The sequence below is a fragment of the Strigops habroptila genome, chromosome 4, assembly GCF_004027225.2.
Source record: "Strigops habroptila isolate Jane chromosome 4, bStrHab1.2.pri, whole genome shotgun sequence".
Classification (NCBI taxonomy): Eukaryota; Metazoa; Chordata; class Aves; order Psittaciformes; family Psittacidae; genus Strigops; species Strigops habroptila.
The window spans coordinates 37,571,237-37,592,156 of record NC_046358.1 but is presented as its reverse complement, the minus strand read 5'-3'; the positions used below and the strand labels follow the sequence as shown (position 1 = coordinate 37,592,156).

General features: G+C 36.8%; 1 protein-coding gene and 1 long non-coding RNA gene across 3 annotated transcripts in view; both read right to left on the bottom strand.

The window, feature by feature from the left end:
• Positions 1–20,920, bottom strand: part of SLC25A21 (solute carrier family 25 member 21) — a 256,563-nt gene that overhangs the window by 144,497 nt on the left and 91,146 nt on the right. The gene's annotated exons all lie outside the window — the stretch shown is intronic.
• Positions 13,119–15,073, bottom strand: LOC115607694. Its single transcript, XR_003991320.1, has 3 exons — positions 14,870–15,073; positions 13,654–13,735; positions 13,119–13,144 (listed from the first exon to the last, which is right to left on the bottom strand). It is a non-coding gene; the product is annotated as an uncharacterized LOC115607694 (long non-coding RNA).

The window sequence follows — 20,920 nt, the reverse complement described above, 5'->3', positions numbered from 1 at the left end:
TTGCTAAAGGAATAGAATACAAATATTTCTACTTCTGTTTAGAAATATGTCTATTACAAGCCCAAGATCTAACTACTGAGTGATAGAAGACAACTCAAGGTCTGTCCTTTCATACACAAAGCTAGGATTTCTCCACCTCCCTCGCCTATTAATTTACACTAACCTACATTGATTTTATCTGTCATTCTAGCACAAAGCCATTCAACAGACTTTGTAAACTTCATTTGTAGTTTTCTATAGTTGGCCCTTGTTTTAATTTCCTTCTTAACAGTATCATTCCCAGATCACCACCTCACTACTCTTTTGTTTCTTTGAGAAGACTCAGTGGTGATCTCTATTTGCTGAGAAAATTAACCATTCACTCTTGGTTTCTGTTTCCTTTCTTTCATTTATTTATGCAATGCCAATAATTTTTTTTGTATTCTCTGTCATTTTCTTAAATAACCTTTGGTAAGGACTCTCATTAAAAGTCTCTTGAAAATTCAAGTAGACTACATTCTTTGTACACATTTCTTTTGACTCCCTCTGAACTCCCATAATTTGAATTCCCTTTGCTACGGCCATTTTGACTCTACCCATACGCTTACTAATTGTAGTCTTGATTCTAGTTCTTGCTAATCTGCATAGCACAGATCCTGAATTTCTTCCTCTGTAGTTCCCTGGATATTTCCTGAAATAATTTTCTAAAAGTGTCAGGAAAAACATCTTACAAACCAAGAGAACAGTGTTATTCTGATTTTGCTCCCTGAACTGGCTCACCATGGAACCCTGCAGGTTCCCCCACTGTCAGTCAGGTGAGCCCTACAGCTAAAGGACAACTAATATATCTAAGGAAGGAAAAGGAACAAGACCATCCTTTCCTACGATAGCTAGCTGTTGGTCAGCTGAGGCACAATACTATATAAATTGTTTAAGTAACCTGGCTGATTTTCAGCAAAAAGCACCAAGGAATATACAGGTGAGCTGACATGTAGCAAGTCTGTGCAAGGGAGAAACTCAAGCAAAGAACAAAAGTATCTCAAAGTGGCATAACTGAATGCAAAATACATTTTACTTTAAACCTCAGTTCTACTTGCAAAAAACTACTTCTATGTGCTGGGTTAGGTGCTACTGAGGTTGATTTTTGTAACAGTCACAATTTATTTGCAGTAAATGTAAAGGGAGTCATTAAGTTCTTTTAAGTAACTCAACAGGTGAAATGAAAACAGTCTTCACCTCAGACACAAGCACATACAAACATGGGTAAAGATGTTTGGCTGTGTGCATTTGCCCACCAACAAAAGGAACATCAAAAATTCCAGAAAAACTAATGAAGAAAGCAATGAAGTAGTGCTGAACATGAGTGTTTTGTGATCTTGGGGTTTCAGATTTAGCAGTTTCTCCTCTCACCGGTTCAGCTGTACAGAGAGCTGAGCTAACACAAGTGAGGAGGAAAGAATGACACAAAAGGCAATTTTTCTTTCTGCCAAGCTGAAGAAATGATACTGAGAAGCAGCAAATAAGATGTCATATGTGGACTGTAGATCAGATATGCAGAACTGTGGGGGGAAAAAGACCCCATCACAATATGTCTAACTTCCGTACCAAGCACAACTCTAGAAATGAATAGTAAAGGATATCATGTTTGTTCATGTATATGTATATTCTCCCTATAAAGGGAGAACTCAACATGGCTTTCATAAAGGGAAGTTCCATCTCACAAGGCTACCTCAAATGATGCCTGTTGTCAGTTGGCAAGTAAATGAGATTAAACTGATTGATAGAGGTGGAGTGCAGGAAGCCTATAAAGTGGTAGCCAGAAGCTGGGAAAACACACCGGAAGAAGTATCAGTCTTTACTTGCTCTGTTCTGGTATGATTTTCCTAACCATTTACTTATGGCCGTTGTCAGAAGGAGCTCACCAGACATTTGCTCTGAGCCAGTGCATACATTCCTATCTCATCCTGTTCTCACAGAATTTATTGAAGCTGAGCAATTCTGAGGCTTCCACCCCTCTGCTGGATCTGGTTAAGATTGGCAAAAGAGAGAAAAAGTTATGATGGGGAGGGAGCAAAAGGCAGCGAGACACACACAGCAGGATTACATGAGTCTCCTTTCTTCACATTCCTAAACAATTCCAGCAAAAGCTTCTGCTGAAGACTTGGCCATGGTTTTCATCTTGAAACTTTTAGAATTTAAAAGCACATTTTTCATTGTCTTCAAACATATCTGGATAAAAATCCCATGGAAATCTCTTTCAGCTACATGTTTCATTTCCTGTGATATACACAAAATAAAAGAGCCTACTTCCACACAATTACAATGTCTTTGCTGATAAAGCAATATTTACATTTCTCTATTTCAAGTATGAAAGAGAAGATAAGTATCTTAATTAGGGTCGTCAAGTAGTTTGGCCCATAAGACAGTATCTTAGCTGATCTCATGTAGATTTTTGCTAGAGTTTCACATATATTTGAAGTGTTTATCTTCCTAAAGAACATTGTTATTAAAAAGCAAGGAATCTATCCTACTATAAATTAAGTGTACTCCAATTTAATAGGTTAATATTAAATATTAGGACATATACAAACACAGAGTTTCATGTATGAATACTGTGAAAATCAAAACTGTTCTAAGCTCTGCTGTTGATTCATATTATAGTAAGAAGTTCAGTTTCAAAATCCAAGCATACCAAAACTTTGGAAAAATGAATTTCCAATTCTGAGCTCTGCAGCTTGAACCTATTTCTAGTAAGAATTTATGGCTGTTTTGAATTGTAAATTGAGATTTACAATATAAATAGGACCATCTGTAAATAAAGGCGTTCAAGCACCTATCATAGATGAAAACAAATTCCTTTTAGCATTATCAGCAGAAAACCACTTTATTTTGAGAGAGCCACAACAGTATTTAGATAGGAGTGTAGTCAGTGTGTTGAAAGCAACAGGGTCTGGGTAAGAAGTCACAGGGAAAACCTCTGTGGCACAGGAAGTCCTTTCACTTTTCAGAACGTCATCCATCATGCTGGGGAAACGGCAGGAAAGTAACCTACTACTACTTAATAGGCTTCTGCATAGCGAGTTGCTTTGAAGCAGCAGCTGCCCACAGTAAATATCGCTGACCCTTAGAGCCTTTCTCCAAGTTTTCCAACTGTTTTGTCTCCTGAGTTACAACTCAGTGTTAGGTCCAAGTCACCAGCACCTGACAAAACTTCGAAGCTCCAACAATGTGAGAATGTAAAGCTTTCAGGGATGTTGTCTTTTCCATACAGCACCAGCAGAGAGACCTGATGCCATTACATCTACGAATAGAGAAACTTTTCTGCCTCTGAGAGAGAGACTATTTTAGAGGACAGCATTACACTATGCACATATGCACTATTACAGAATGCAAGATAGATAAAATGTTAGATTCCTGGCACAGGAATTAGCACTTTGTCATGACACCAAGTGCTATATCTTATTCATTAAATCTTAATTAAACATGTAATAGTTTAAATCTGCTGTTTGTACTCAAGTGGTTAGATTAAATATTAACAAGTTATAGAGAATGGCAGGGTATAACACCCTAACAGTGTCCTACAGACATCAATTAATTAAGCCTTACAATACTTATTTGTTCATGCCCTTTATAATCAAAAGCACTCCTGCGTTTTTTGTTCCAACATCTGTAGACTCAGTGCCAGCAAATTTCTGCTTAACTTCCCCCTGAAATCATTTCTTCTCACCAGAGTTTGTGAAACAGAAGACATTATACCACTCTCCTTCAAACAAATCCTATCATTGTCTCCTCCAGTCTTTGCTGATACCAGGTGTCACCTTTCTTCTTCCCACTCCTTATCTGTTTCCTTTGGATTGCCCTCCTCTGCTTACTTTTCCCGATGCTGCACACATGTTCCCTTCCCCTTTTGTCTTTCCCTCCTAACAGCAGTCTGCTAAAGGTTCCGTGCATGCTATAATACTACTATACAAGCATATAATTTTCACAGTGTCACAGTCCTTCCTTCTAGAATGAATAAATCACAACAAAATGATTGAGGATTTTTAAGATCCACTTCTTTTCTGCAAGTTTTGCAAACCGGGATATTAGTAACTTTTCCCATTTTCCTGTACCTCCAACTTCTTGTTCTTCAAATGGACTATCTAGAGAATAAAAGTGTCATTTAGCTTGAACAGTGGTGAGTAATCTAGCCCAATATAAATGCTTGGCATGCTTATGTTAATGTTGGAGCTCCAGCTACTCTGTTAACATTCAAGGTTAGGTTTTCTCTTTCTGAACGCCTCTAGATTTATTTGTGTTAAACACCAAAAATAGAACATTAGCACACTAAAACACTATGGCAAGATCACCCCTTATCCTTTACATTTGTACATAATAAACAGATTGTAAATGCCTTTTTACTTCCTTTTACATTCCTTATATGAATAAAACATGGCAGGGGGTCACAGAATGGCAAAAAGAACATTCATTTCAAGATAATCTGTCCCAAAATAACAACTGGGTGGGATAGCAGAATATCTGTCTTTCTTGGAAATTTGCCTGTGTGGTTAGAAACTAACACCAAATCAGATTAAATTGCTACCAGTATAGAGCAGAAACAAAGCTGACCAAAACAGAAAAAAATTGTGACATGGAATCAAAATTCATTACTTCATCTATTTGTGAGACCATGCAAGTCAATATTGTTCCTTATGCATAGCTCTACAGATTTCTTAATAAATAACTTTTTTAAGATTCTATGTAAATCACAACTAGAAAACCTGTAAATATATAAAGTCTTGGGATTGCATTGGGTTAACCAAAGAAATATTTTCAGTAAGTATTAAGACTGAGGAAGATGGTGCAAAAATACATACATTCGGAAAAAATACAGACATGCCCAAACTAGCTACCCTTGTCAATTGCTACTTTTTCTTTTGTTATGTTCTAACTGTGGAAGTATAGAACTCAAAGCAAATTACAAAAGCTCATCTAAGAAATGAGTTATAAACTTGGGCAACGAACTTATGGTAGGACTTACCCTACTGCCATTAGAGTGGTAGCTAATTATTATGACTAGCTGAAGAATATTTGTATTTCAGTGCAATCAACTATGAGTTTAGTGCAGACTTACTCTCTTGCCACCTTATTACCCAACAGAATGATTGTACATTAGCATAACACAGTCCCAGTCTCGAAGATGGTGTGATGGCACACAACTCTAAAGCTATCAGAAGATGTCCATTTATACTAGGTAGGGTGGCAAGAGTTAATTTGGGGAAGAAAAAAAAAGCACTTTGCAGTGCTTACTCTTCTGACTGTATTATGACTATGCAGTTCGTGTGGGATTTATGAAGAGAATCCCGAGCTGAACGAATGTTTCCAAAGGCATATAATTTATAAATTATTGTAACAGTCTTGTTACTTGCATCAAATAACCTTTGAATACTTAATTTACCTTCAATGACCACTGACACCACGCACTAAACCCTTCATTCACCCATGGGGGGAAGAAGTTACACAACTTCATAGAGCCATGGGGATGAGAATGTGTGTCATCACAGTCAAACTTTGAGGAGAGCTATGGATCCATAAATTTCCTTTCTAATAACAGAACAAGAAAGAGAATTCTTAAGGAAAATAACTGAAGAAGAAGAATGGTCTCCATCTGGGAGAAGAGAATATATGAAGTCAGATTAGATGGCTTCCCAGAATGAAACAATCCTAATTTGGAAAGGAAAGATTAACTTTGGAAATCAATTTTGAAATTACATTCAAGGGATTAAGAGCTATTGAGTAGCTCATGCAGATCTCAGCAAGCGTGGTTTGAGTCAAAAAGCAAGCTTTGTTTTGAATGACAATACTAAGAAGACTGAATTTCACTCAATCAAAACTTTGGCTCCTTCAGTTAAGACATACTTCAGAGAAATCATACATAAGTAGAAACTAGCAAAACACTGGCAAGTAAAACACATTTTATATTATTCTCTGTGTTGTAAATTTAATTCCAATTTTAAAGGTGAAAACATATTCCCTTCTTTTGTTGAAATCCTCTCTATATTTCATTATCTTTTTAAACACATCTAGTGTCCAGAGTGAAATGAGGTGAATCTGACATGGAGAATCTATGGAGAAAACAAATCCAAAACCCCCAGTATTACTGAAATTTAGTGTAATTTGGGAACCACAAAAATTACAATTTGTTTCTCATCAAGCTGCAAATGGCATTTTGAGGACTGGTACAAGAATCAGATCTTGCTTGTAGCAGGTAGATATAAATAAAGTCTTTTTTGGTGAGGATCAAAGAATAATGTAAGAGCCTACAATTTTTGATTAACACTAGATTGTCATATCAGCTCTGAAAACGGCCATAATACACATAATAAACTACGTTATTATACATCTTCCAGCCAGTGTGATATCCTTAGCTCCATAGACTACTTCGGTCGTCCTGAGTTTTTTTCAGCCAGTATTTTTTTAACCTGGTTGCATTCTCTGATGCAAGTCTGAAGTGAATCCATACAAATCCTCCTTGTTTCAGGAATGAAGGTGGTAACAAGAGAGGAACACACGGCTGTGAGCAAAACCACTCCTTTAGCAGCAAATGCTAGATCACTGTTTAAAAGCAAACAAACAGAAAAACAACTTAAGTGCACTAATTTCTCCTCTTGCATCAGTCTTTAGGCCATGCCCCTCAGTGGGCATAGTAACCAAATCTTTCTTCCTATGACACCAATAGAAAAAAGCTCTGCAAAATCCATTTCACAATGGCTAGATAGTAGCTAAGTATTCCAGAACAGGCTGCAAAACCTTTTTGTCCAACAAAAATAAAAAGTCCTAAGATACAAAAATTATATAGTGAAGGATTCAAACATATTTGAAATTAGATTTTTAAGTGATCAAGCCCATATGGACCCATTTTTCATGGTACCAAATAAAAATACATTTAGCTAAATCAGCATCGTTCTGGGGAGTTCATCTGGAGTAATTTTTACACTGATAATGCAAGTTTCCTTTCTTGATACTGGCCAATTTTCCAACAATTTCAGATGTTGATAAAATGGCATCTTGCTTTGATCCCAGGTTTTTTAATTGTGTTTGCTATTCAATTAAATGAGGCACAAACGAACTGTATCTATTCATGTCCATCTGAAAATTTATGTCAGTAAGGAAATCAATGTATTATAAAAAAAGAAAAAGTTGCCAGTTTCCAGAGAATAGAAAGACACCAAAGCCATTAGCAGCTGTGTGTAGAAAACATGTTTTCTCTTTCTTTTTTCTTGGTTTCAATTATAATGTCAAGTTCTATGAGATATTTAATACAGAACATCAAGTTCCAGTAAAAAACACAGAACATTCAAGGCCAAAGTTTTGTGCATTTTATCACTTACATAAATAGATTGTTTCTTTTAAAGGACATTTAAAATTAATTTTTGAAAAAAGCCCCAATCAAACAACAAAAGAAAGAACAAAAAGCCCTTGACAAATTAATCTTGAAGTTTTAAGCAATACTCAGCAATCAGCAACTAACTGAATATTTGGAACAGAAATTACCATATCTGAAATATATTATATAAAACTAAACATTAAAGATAAAAAATTGGACATAGAATCTTCAAAAGAAAATTATTTCTATGTACTGCTTAGGAAAACCCAGGTTTAAACTGAAATAAAATAATAAAAATGATGGCAGTATAGCACAAATAAGCAGAGGCTGAAGGATGAGGTACATCTAAACAGTGAGTTTAGAAAAGCTGAAAATAGGATCCTGGTCAAATGCACTAGAGTTTTTGATACAGGAGTCTTGTTAGCCTCTACAAATAACGCTGACCAAATACAATGACCAAATACAACTTAGCATAATTTAGAAACAAGATAAAGTCACCCATACTCTACTTTCAATTAATGGCCTTATAACTCTGAAGGAACAGAGTGTTCAAAAGCTCCACCTTAAGCTTTCAGGGAAGTGACATTAAGTGACATTTGTAACTCCCACATCGGGCTGACAATAAACTCGACTGAACTGCCCCCAGAGACTGCTCCTATTTCTGTTACTGTGCTCTTACTCCTGTTACTGTCTTAGCCATATCACAAATTTTACTGCAGCCTCCTTTCTCTACAAACTAAACCTATTTTTATGTCACATTTTCAGCTCCTGAATGCAAAGTTAATTTCTTACATTGTTCCCATTAACAACCTGGTCCCTCTGTACAGTAAGATTTGATCAGAAAGTACCTAAGGAAGTCACATAAACAGGTCAGGGTGATAAAACATGAATGTGTGCGTTGCAAAGCGGATTCAGTTAAAAATTCAATTAATGCTAAACAAAATGACAAAAAAGAGCCTACAAATTTACTGAAACAATTCAAATTTCATACGCACTTAAACGCATGAATTTTTTGTCAAAATTTAAGTAAAAATGAAGAACCCTCAATAGAAAACAAGAAATTGTCTTGAGAAATAATAATAACATTAATAATAAAAAGTAGCAAAGGAGATACATATAAAGTTCCCACCTCACTACACATAGCGGCTGAACAACAGAAAAAAAAAAATCAAAGCTGAAGAATAGCATGAATCTTCTATTTCCCTAAAATTCACATATGAATGAATAAATAGAATTGGTAATGATGATACAGATGTAATTATAAAGTCCCACGAGGGGGGAGAGAGGAAAAAAACCTCAGACTGCGACACCTAGTAGGAGTTAGGGTCACAAAAAGCAAAAAGTTAAAATAGAAAGTTGTGCAGAAAACATCTGCAAGTAGTGCTACTGTTGAGAGAAAGGGAGAAGCAAATGCTCACGTACACCATTACCAAGCAGCCCGAAACTTAAACCAACACCACTGGTATGGGATTTTTCCTGCAAGATCAAAAGGAAGCAGCAATGCCATCTGCTGTTTGCTTTCAAAAATTGTTAGAGCAGATGTTCCCATGCGTGGATCCTCCATCCCTTCTACTAAGAAACCACTTGAAAAATAGCCATGAAATAACATGGGGAAAACATCTGCATGGTATACAGCAGACCACCAGTAGTGAATCACAGGAAAGCCAAGAAAGGAGGAGAGCAAGGGCTGAAGCAATTCAAGCACATCTAAGAGTAGGTCAGAGACAGGCACCCCATTGCGTGGCAAAACCTCCATATGTATACATATGTATAACCACTCACTGGTTGTCTTTTCCTTTCGTTACTCAGCAGGAGGAAGCCAGATTTCTCACCCATCGGACCCATGTCAAGCAAGACATAGGCAAGACTCTGTGTGTATACTTAAGCCAACCACCACAAAGAATATGCTAAAGAACCTGTATGACAAGGCACAAGAGTGACTGACTTCTTCCCTCTCCCTTTCTATAGGCTTATATCCCACTTAGCATGATAAAACCACAGTAGTGTATTTATCATTATGGATAGAGAAATGTGTTTTCCACATTTCTAAAATTGCTTTCATTTAAAAACTGAAATCTTCAACAATTTATGTCAAGCCTTCTATGTATTCTGGCAAACCTTTCAACAATACAAACACAGTACAACCACAGGCACCAAGATGTTATCGTACCAACAAAATACAGTAGGAGACAGACAGAAAGATGATACAATGTGCACCGTCTTACGTGTACGCTGAGAGTCCTAAAGGGGCACGTTTAGCAGTCCTACAGCAATTTTAGAGGTGATTGTAAAATATATTACAAAAAAGACTAACTTAAAAATATATAACAACACATTCTAGATAGTTGTGAGATTAGAGAATTAGTTGCCGGAATCAAAAAAAAAAAAGAGTTCATAGCAGAACACTTTAAAAGATCTAATGGATTTGCACAGCATGCAATATTAGTGAAGAAATTATACACTACAACAAAGTTCTGAGTGAAGTAAGAGGGTGGAAAATGAGCATCATTGCAGAAAGTCTGAAGAAACAAACTACATAAAGAAGTGACACCATAGTGAATTCATCTTTTTTCTCTATCTCATGATCTCACATTTTGGAAACTTATTAATAAAGTTACCCAAATAGCACTACACTACATAGATATTTTACATTCAGGCATAGAACTCGACACTTCAAGTTGCCCTTGAAATTCTGACACCTAATTGCTTTGCAGACAGCAGCCTGGAAAGAGAAGCAGGTTCTTTTGAGAACTGCTATGTTCTTCAAACTTCCTTGGGTCATATCTCATAATATTCTTGCCAATGTATATATGAATAGATCTATTTCTTTCCTGGAATGTGGAGGACCAGCATGGACTTTAACATTTTTTGACCCATCTCCTGTTTGCTATTATTTTAGGGAAGAAATAACAACTTGTTAAGGTTTCTTCTTAGCAGACTGCTGAGTCATGATTTGTTCTCTATAATAATTTGCTCCTAATTAATCTAGAATGATAGAAGAATTGATTCAATCTTTCTAATACTGGCTAATGAACTGGTAGATTTCAACTTTGGAGCAATTGTCAAGATTTGGGTGGAAACGCAGCTAGCACAGAGACACTTCCAGAAAGGTTCAACAGAAGCTTACTTTCAGAGATTACTTTCTGCTGATCTACTTCTTACTGTGTACCACTGGTGGATCCCTTAAGTTATTACAATGACAGCATGGATATACACTTATTAAAAACAAATATTTCCTTCATTTTTTTAGTTTGAAATAGCAGCCACTAGAATCATTTGATTTCAGCATCAAGATAGTCAGTCATTTAGCTATTCTGCACCTTGAACAGGGTTGGGCAGCTCTTTTCATCTCAGACTGGAGACCAGCCCCTGTTTCATGGCATGGCCTTTTAACATTCCAAGAACACACTATTGCATCCCTGGGGCAAAATCAAACACTGGATATAAGGAAAACACACATTAATTTCTTTCTTTCCGCTTTCACCCCCTGGTTGTTTTTCTTGGTTGGTTGGTTGATTGTTTTTTTTGGTTTGGTTTCTGTGTGTGTGTGTTGGGGGGGGAGTGTGTGTTTTGGTTTTGTTTGTTTGGTTTTGTTTTGGATTTATTTTATTTTTGTCTGTTTCTTGTTTTGGTTGTTGTTGTTGTTTTGGTTTTTGTTGGGTTTTTGTTTGTTCGGTTGGTTTTTTTACCCAGATTGGACTTCTCTTTTCATCATGGCCTAGAAGCCTTCTAGTGCAAGTTAGGCAAAACTCTTCCCTTTCCCCACCACACTGGAGAAAATACAAAGTACAGAAGGTAACACACATTATCCCAAGAAAGGGAAAAATCTTAAAGACTGAAGGACCTGAATGCTTCCATTCCAAACAGAGTAAACTGAAAAAAACCAAACAAACAAAAAAAAAAAAAAGCCACATGGGAGATGCTGGTTCTTAACTAAGCTAGCCAAGTAAAACTATCTATAAAAGAGAAGCACAAAATTCTAGAAATGTGCAAAGAATGAACCTGACTGAGCTAGATCAGACAAACAGAAGGAGGGATGTAGTGGGCTGAAGCTTGAGATGAAACCTAGGTGAATTAGCACTGATGAAATGACTGGGTTTGGGTTAACTGAAATCTTTTCAATACTCTGTAGGACCATCAATATAGGACAGTCCTTTTCAGTGTAATCTTCAAAGTACTCTAGTATGCAAGACTTCAACAGGGATAACAAGTCAGGCCTTATACAACAATAAAGTATAGAAAGGATGGAATGCTGCTACATAATTTTCCAATACTTTATGATTACAATTACAGAATGGTTGAGGTTAGAAGGGACCTCTGGAGATTGTCTGGTCCAACCCCTGTGCAAGCAGGGCCACCTAGAGCCAGTTGCCCTGGACAATATTCAGACAGCTTTTAAATATTTCCAAGGAGGGAGGCTTCACAACCTCTTTGGGCAACCCGTGCCAGTGCTTGGTCACCCTCACAGAGAAAAAGTATTCCCAGATGTTCAGAGGGAACCTCCCATGTTTCGATTTGTGCACATTGCCTCTGGCTCTGTCACTGGCCACCACTGAAAAGAGCCTGGCTCTGTTCTCTTTGCACTCTCCCTCCCTTCACCCTTCAGATATTTGTACACATTGATGAAATTTTCCTGAGCCCTCTCTTCTCTGGCTAAACAGCCCCAGCTCTCTCAGCCTTTCCCCATTTGAAAGAGGCTCTAGTCCCTTCATCATCTTGGTGACCCTTTGCTGGACTCTCTGCAATATGCCCATGTCTGTACTGGGGAGTCCAGCACTCCCTTGACCTGCTGGCAACACTCCTCCTGAGGCAGCCCAGGATACCATTAGCATTCTGATGCAAATGATCCAATCAGAAAATGCCTTAAATTTGTTCTGAATGTATTCTTGCACCAATGTAAGTTAACTATTCTCAGAAGAATTTAATACACTACATCTTGTTAGATATTCCTAACTTCTTGGGCACTTTAATCCATCTATTCAGGTTTTATAGGGTCAAGCAGCCTGTAATCCTTACATACACTGTCCTCTTTTTTAACCTCCTGAAGTGATTGAGTAATGACTAATCTTAAGTAAGACCGAACAGCAAATGTGCATGTCAAGATTACCTCTTTATGACCACTTCTCTTTAATTAAAAAATAAAAGAAAAAAAAGTTGGCAAAATTATTATCTGGGAATTTTCCCACTTAATGATGTCCCACAAGATTTCTGTGGGGGTGAATCATCTTCAGAACCTCACACTCCCTTTGAATTGTGAAAGAAAAAAAAAAGCATAAGCTTTTTGCAGGTTTTTAAATATATTTTTTCCAATTTAGCAATTTACAGTTTGTGCCATAATGTTTGTATTTGTCTTACAAACAACTGAGAAGTGATACTACAACTACGTTAGCATTTTCAGCTATGTAGTTCAGTATGAAAACAACACATGTAGTTCAGATCTTAGAGACATTTGAATTTGGATTTGAACTTTGCATAGAAAATACACTCGTTTTAAGGTACAGAAAACACAAAAGTGACTTTTTTCATTTAAAAAAGGAAATTAATTTTGCCCAGCTATATTTTAGATGGCCGCTATCTGGAAGTTTCTCAAAGACCAGACGGCTATGTGAGGCAGTCCTTCAAATTACAATAAAAGGCAGAGCAATGTGTGCACAGATGTATCTAGCCAAGATGATAAAAAATATATATATACACGAATTTATCACACAAACTTTTTTTTCTGGATTTTGGTATCTTTTACCCTACTTTTCCTGCTTGCTTTTTCCCTCTTTTCTTTCTGTTCTCTATTTCTCCCCCCTTCTAGTGATACAAAGAAAAATTCATCAGAATTACAGTAGGCCATGATAAACATGTCAAAAAATGAGGGTTTCTTATTTATATACCCGGAGCTTGTTCCGCTGACACCTCAAAATACAAGCTTCTTCCTGAATCTTTGTTGAAAGTTGAATCATCAGCCATAAATCAGAGATGAATGGATCAATTAGAGGGAGCAAGAAACAACAGTTTGCTTAGAAATATTTTGGGCCAATTTTTCAAATTCCACAAGATCTTCAGTAACCAGTATGCAAAACCAGGTTAAAAAAATAATCAAAAATTTCTAGTAATACCTCTGAGACACCAACACACTTTGACAGTCCCAAAGTACAAGCAAAAATGTTGCTGCCTCAAAAAAAAAAAAAAAGTAGAGAAAGTAATAAATTAATATTATGGAGCAAAGGACAATATTGCTGGCTTCACTTTCAAAGTCCCCATTCCAATATTTATCCAATTTAATATCAATCTAAACATGCAATTTGTGATCAGTTTACCTGTATACATTTCAGAAAAGTCTTTCTGTAAGTCTTGCTATACTACTGGACCATCGTTTCCTTCCAGACACCTGGAGATCTACTGAGGCATAATAACAACTGACTTGTTTTAGAAACTGGAAGCAGCACTGGAAGCAGAACACAAGTTGATTGATATTCAGACAAATATAGTTGATATGCACCATATTTATAAAATATTCTATCTCCTCATCCCTATTGTCTATAAGAAATATTGTTACATAGGCTCAGTTCTTTCCCAGAGTCATGCATCTTAGAGGCCTTAGCCTGGAATCAAACCGTGAAGCAGCTGACAATGCTTCAGAAGGAAATGCAAGCAGCCAGAATGAACACTAGTGCTGTTGCTTATGTGTTCATGCCATTGTGCAACAACACTTGCCAGCTCAATAACAACATTAGAAATGCACACTAAGCCCTCTAAAATGGTTTAAACAGCTATTAGCCACAACTTTTCTATTAATAAATATTCTATGTTTTCAGTTCGAAGACCTTTTCAAATTAAAATCTCTAGTAATATACCACTATGTCAATCAGAAAAAATAATTTTTTCACTTCTTTGAAAATATAGGAAAAATTCAATTACAAATGAAAAATTCTTCTGAAATTGTTTCAATGAAAAATTCTTAATCTTCTATGCGATTTTTATCTTCACTAACTTATAATTTAAACAAAAGAAAAGCAGTGGTTTTAAAGCACTAGTTTATATCTTTATACTAGCCCAACTTTCATCTACAAAAAGAAGATATGCGAGGTCAATGACTGTTCTTATGATCTCAGATCCAAGCTGCATGTTTCTATGCAATATTTTACTAGGAAATTCATCATACATTGGACACTGAAATGCAATATCATAAATTCAGTTCAAATTAAATTGGCCACATATTGTCTATTTTGTTCCTTATCCTTGGAGGCTGCCAAATGAGGTAGAAAATACTGGATCATACCCAGAACCTTAAATTCATGAGAATTTATGTTTGCGAAACAGCATGCTCCTCAGGCCTGTAAGCAAGCAAGAGACAATGAAGCCGAATTAGAAGCCAATGCACTGTGTGCAGATGATGAATGTGTCTAGCTTTGTAAAGAGTCACATCTGGTATTATAACTCCTTGCCTCTCCAAGTTTGGTAACCGAATAGCATAAATTCTTCTTAAGAATTTTGATTGCAAAAAAAAAAATAATCCTGGTTTGATGTACAAACCTTTTGAAAACATGCTTCATACAAAAGTTGCTGGCTGGGGAGCCAAATCAGAGATTTAATGATAAGTATGATGAAGTTTGGTAAGTAGGATATTATCTTCTTTTGACCCTTTTCTTAAACAAAGACTGTCCTGGAAATAACTAAGTTGTTATTAGCTGTTCCATTTTTATCTCTTGCTGTCCTGCTTCTGAAGATATTTTGCAGTTGGTGCTGGTACTAATAAGCAGTTTAGCAAAACAAGGATAGAAATGAAAGAAGGAATTAGATGGCACTGAGGAACATCAATATAGAATTCAGGATGCAAAAATAAAAGTTTGTAAATAAACGTTTATTGATGTAGCAAAGCAAGTTCTCTCCAAATGATTGTCTGCATGTCTATCATGTACAAATTCAGAGGCATTATTTCCTAATTTTACAAGAAAATGATGATTCATTTTGTTATTTTGTGGGCTGACAGAATTAAGAACTAAGAGGTACTGCACTGTTTATTCCCACGAGGAAGCTGTTGCTTTTTCTAAAACAAGCAACTCACCCACAGATATAGTTTTAATAAGCTACGATATATAGATTAGCATCAGAAGACACTGAAGGTTGTCTTGTTTGTAGAAGACAGGAAAAGATAATCTTGTAATAATCTCATAACAGGAAAGGTAATCTTGTCTTGGAACAAAAAAAAAAGGGAAGAGAGATTTTGAAGTGGAATGTATTTTCATAAGGTATGGCATTTGCTTCCCATGTCTCAGGGAAGGTGACAATAACTTCCATCTACTGTGCAATTTATATGCCAACATCTGCAAAGAAAATTCCTGCTGAAACAAAGTAACTAGTTATTTTGTTTCAGACAGAAACACAGCAGAAAAAATGTATTCACTTGTCCAAAAATCTCAGCATCAGCTTTATTTCTATGCACCCAAAAATGCTATCAACAAAATATTTGGAACACTATCAGAGTATAGATTTTAATTCTAATCTTTCCTAATAGTCATAACTATAACTGCAGATGATCTTTCCTGCATCCAAAATGTTGAAAGTTTCACTTTGGAAAACTGTTACAGAAGTATGCTTTCAAAGTAGATTATTTGAGAATTTGTTTGGAAAGTCTTTTCACATGAACAATAGCATGCGTGTTGAACACATTCAGAGTGAGTCTGAATGTGTATGAGCAGTCAGAGCCATCAAACTCCAGATTGCTGTGAACTAGTCTAGTCTGCCTAATGGCTTTGTCTTCCTTTCTGCGTGTTTGCAGAGGAGGTTTTCTCCACTGCCATTGTACAGTTCTGCAGCAGTGCTTAAAAGCCACTGCTGAGGAAAAACTCTGGAACAAGGTTTGCAAACTATGATGAATCTTTGATAATTACAGCAGTTAAATTAGCAAATAAATGAAGTAGGTGATGAGGAGGAAATCTCTGTGTATGCCTACACCAGAATTCCACGTAATTTTTGAGATATATAATGTGGCTCCATTGATGAATGCTAGTTATTCACAGCCACACTTAAACACAAGGGCTTGCTTTTATAGCTACCCTGTTCGTAGATCTGCATGGTTTTGCACAGAATTGTACAGTACAGGCATACAATGTAAGGCACACACAGAGTCTCAGGTTCACTGTAGGCAACTTATTGAGGTGTAAAAGTTACCAATTTATGGTTTTGTCCTGGTTTTGGCCAATTTTCTTCCTAGTAGCTGGTACATTGCTGTGTTTTGCCTTCAATCAGAATAATGCTTGATAACACAACGATGTTTTAGTTGTTGCTAAGTAATGCTTACCCTGCTCAAGGATTTTTCAGTCTCTCATGCTCTTCCAGTGAGGGAGCAGAGACAGGACACCTGACCCAAACTAGCCAAGGGGGTATTCCATACCGGAGCACGTCATGCCTAGTAGATAAACTGAGAGGAGTTGGCTGGAAGGTACAGATCACTGCTCCTTTTCCCTTTTAGTTTTATCTCTCCTTGTCATTTCCCCTATCATTATTATTATTAGTATACTGTACTGTAGATATTAAACTGTTCTTACCTCAACATGTGGGGTTTGCATTCTTTCAATTCTCCTCCCATCCCACCCGGGGTGGGGGAAGCAGGGCGTGAGCAAGTGGCTGCATGGTGCTGAGTTGTCAGTTGATGTTATACCACAAGAAGTTTGCTAATAATTCACAAGTTATTTTGATTTCATTCAATTGATTTGTTATTCAACATTGTTTCACAAAGTAGCTTAGACAAAACCTAAAATGTATTAAAATCAAACTAATTGCAACATTGTCCTTTTGTTGACACGTATATCACTTATCTCTTTGTTCCATATATCAGAGGCTTCTCCTTTTTGCTAAGCACTGTCTTTGCAAACTGTGCCTAAACAAAAAGAATTCTCAAAGAAAAGAGCGTTCTTTTACTGGAATAGCAGCATATATTTTAATATCTGTATCATTGTGTGTCTACAATTTCATTTTAATACCATTCGTTTGATCACCATTAACATTAACAGGACATGCTAGGTATGTCCTGCATTCTCTTGCTACATAAGCAGAAGATAGTTATTTTAAAAGTTTTATTCTTAACCAAACTTTGGTGCACAAATCATACTGTACATATTACTGTCCTTTCTGTATAATCCTCCATTTTTTTTGTTTACTTGCTCTTGACTAATGTAAAACTATGACAGTGGGAAAGAAAAAGTAGCTTAGATTCTACAGGGCACTGAAACATACGCAACCTTTTCTGTTTCCTGTACTTTACAAGAAAATTTTATGTTGCTCTGAGCAAGGAAACAATTGAAGAAACCATGCCATGTGTAAACTTAGGCAAGTTGACTCAGAAGAACAATAGCCGAATACATAGAGAAAGCTTTAGGCAGTACAATCAGGCATATTATAACCAGCCTCCCCAGCTTCCCCACCTGAGCATGATCACAACAGGACAAAACGTGCTGGGGGCAGAGATGAGACAGGGAAAGAGAAATTCCTAGGACTGACAGGATGCAGTGCACACTGCAGGGACAGGTAAGAAGAGATAGATGAGGATAGACTGTCTGCTTTGCTTAATAAAGTAAGGTAAAGTTTAAAATGAATTTGCTCTGTGAATGAATTGAGGTTTGTAAGATTTTATTACAAATAACATGACTATAATTTTCATTATTTGCATTTTTGTTTCGTAACTTGCTTAAGACATACAGCCCTTTCAGTTTTTAGGTTGGCTTGGGTTTTATTAAAAAAACAAAACCCAAAAAACCCCAAAGCAAACAAAAAAAAACCAACCCAAACAACCCCACACAAAAAATTTGTTGCTCTCCTAGTCTTAAAAAAGACTGTGAGCATTAATCTTTTTGAAGAAACCATATAATTAATAAAGAAAATGATATATCCTCACATACTTACAGCTTTTCAACAAATGGCACAGCTTTATCAGAATGCCTCAAACAGTAAATGAATGTATCATTGGAAAAGAGATAATGAAAAATTATTCCTTTTGCTTATGGAAAATGGAGTTTTGCCCAAGATTAGATAGGAGGGCTTTGAAAGTACTAGGAACTGAAGACAGATTTCCTGAATCTCTGTCTTACAGATTTAACCACACATCTTATTGCATATATACTGAGTATGAAGTGTCAGCATGACTGAATATAAGCTTCAGTACTTGATGCACCTAATTTTTTTCCAGGTAAATAATACCTTCCTATGACAGTAGCATGCAAAGTGACAATTTTTACATGCTAACATCAATTACTGAACATATAGACTGCTTTTCCCATCTCAAATTATAGATTGTCTTAAATGTACTAACAGCAGTTATTTCCAGCCAAAATACATGAAGAATTCCAATATGTTTTCTTCTCTCTTAGACTAACACAAATGTAAGCGTTCAAGCTCTCCTACCTCACTTCCATTAGCAATATAGAAGCACTAGTCTAATAAAGACCCACTTGTACGGCAACAGGCCGGACTGTGGCTCAATTTGTGTAGCTGTGTGTTGTGCAGAGGGGAACTAACTAGCTTTCAGCGGACTTTTCTTGTCAACAGCGTACACAATAAAATTCTAATTTTTCAAAGCTGTTTTTCTACTAGTGGGAATTATGTAGCATGTAATGCACTCCTGTATTTAATCTCATTGGTTATGTGCTGTCCTTTCTTTCCAGCCCTGGTTACTATGCCATTTGTCAAAAACATGTTTCTTTCAGATTCTTTCCCTTTTAAAGCTTCTGTGGTGGTCCTCAGTGGTCTCCTCAAGATACTCAAGTGGTATCTTGGTTTCTAGATGTTCAGCAGTTATGTTAAGCCAAATCAATCCAAATCAAAGCCCACAGTGCTTTAATGATTCAACAGGAAGGAGTGCTGGATGACCCACAAATTCTTTTACCCTTCGTTTTCTTCTTAGGGAGTATACATTAATATTTTAATAATGTGAACTATTCTCCTGCACTGTATGAGTCTAATCTACAGCATCTAGTTTGAAAAAAAAGAAACTATAACTGAGGCTCTATATTTCAGTAACAAATATACCAAAGCAAAAACTGCCAGCTACTTTCTTCTTTGACCAAATAAGCTCCTACCTCTCCCACCCACAAAAAAGGAATAATGGGAAAGGAAAATAAAAATATTAGGTTTAGAAGAAATCCTGGGTTTAGAACTCTGTTTTTTATGGAAGCACATGGAAATGGATCATTAAGCAATTATGGTGGAGCACAATGTTGAACTAACAGAGAGAAAAGAATTTCATAGCAGAGTCCTCATTTCTGAGAAAGGAACTTTTCCCATACTCTTCTAATATCTTTCAGTTTATGTGAGAAAATGCGAATGAAAAATACTTTATCAGACTTTCCAGCGTGAGGTACAATCCCCATATTTCTGACAGCTTCCTTGGTTAACAGTGCTAGTCGGGAGGCAGTTCTTCACACAAATCCTGAATTCCTTGTGCTCTGCCCTCAGCTCCTGCATGTTCAGCATACGAATGTACCCCACGAATAAGAAGATCACGATTCACACTGAAGGACAGCTTCCACTCTGTAGGCTTATGACCTTTGTTCTTCCAGTTCGTGGCATCTTGATCATCCCTTCGGCTCCTCTTCCTTAGGATGCATAGTGGCACACCAGAATCTGTCCCTTGCATTTGAAACATCTTCCTGGCTACAAATGTTCAACAACTATCAAACTCCTTTTTTAAGCATCAAATGAGAAAAGAATATTTTCAAACACTATATTTGCAAACAGTGAACCTCCAAAACCTCTTCTGTTATACCTTTACTTAATAAGATAAACATACTGTTATGTATGTAGAGGGTAGATTTAGATCAGACATTAGGAAAAAATTCTTCACTATGAGGGTAGTAAGACATTGGAAGAGGTTGCCAAAGAAGCTGTAGATGCCCCATCCCTGGAAGTGTTCAAGGCCAGGCTGGATGCGGCTTTGAGCAACCTGGTCTAGTGGAAAGTGTCTCTGTTCGTGGCAGAGGGTTAGAACTAGATGATCTTTAAGGTCCCTTCAGACCCAAACCATCCTATGATTCCATTTGTCTCTTGATTGAAATTTTCTAACATCCTGTGCTGCCTTACTCATCCCTAATTACCTGTGAGCCTTGCTGGGACACCTCTAATTTAAAGAAAAAGCAAAAGTAAATGAAAAGCACTTTTCTATCACTTGTTAGAAAAGTGCTGTGTAGCCCAACACACATTAAATACTTTTTTATTTTTTTTGCTGTGGGCTTGGGTAGAAGCATCATGAAAAGGAGGAACAGAGAGAAGTGCAAGGGAATAAAAAAACCCCACCATTATCGTAGAACATCTCATAGTCTCAGGTGACAGATCAGCAACTGCTAAACATCTTAATTGGAGAGATCAGGCAGTACATTATACAGGTGTGCTTCCCAAAATAACTGGTCTAAGAAGTGATTCAGGGCAGCCCTGAGGAGAAGGACTTGGGGGTGTTGGTTGATGAGAAATTTAACATGAGACAGCAGCTTGTGCTTGCAGCCCAGAAAGCCAACCGTGTCCTGGGCTGCATCAAAAGAAGCGTGACCAGCAGGTCAAAGGAGGTGATCCTGCCCCTCTACTCTGCTCTCATGA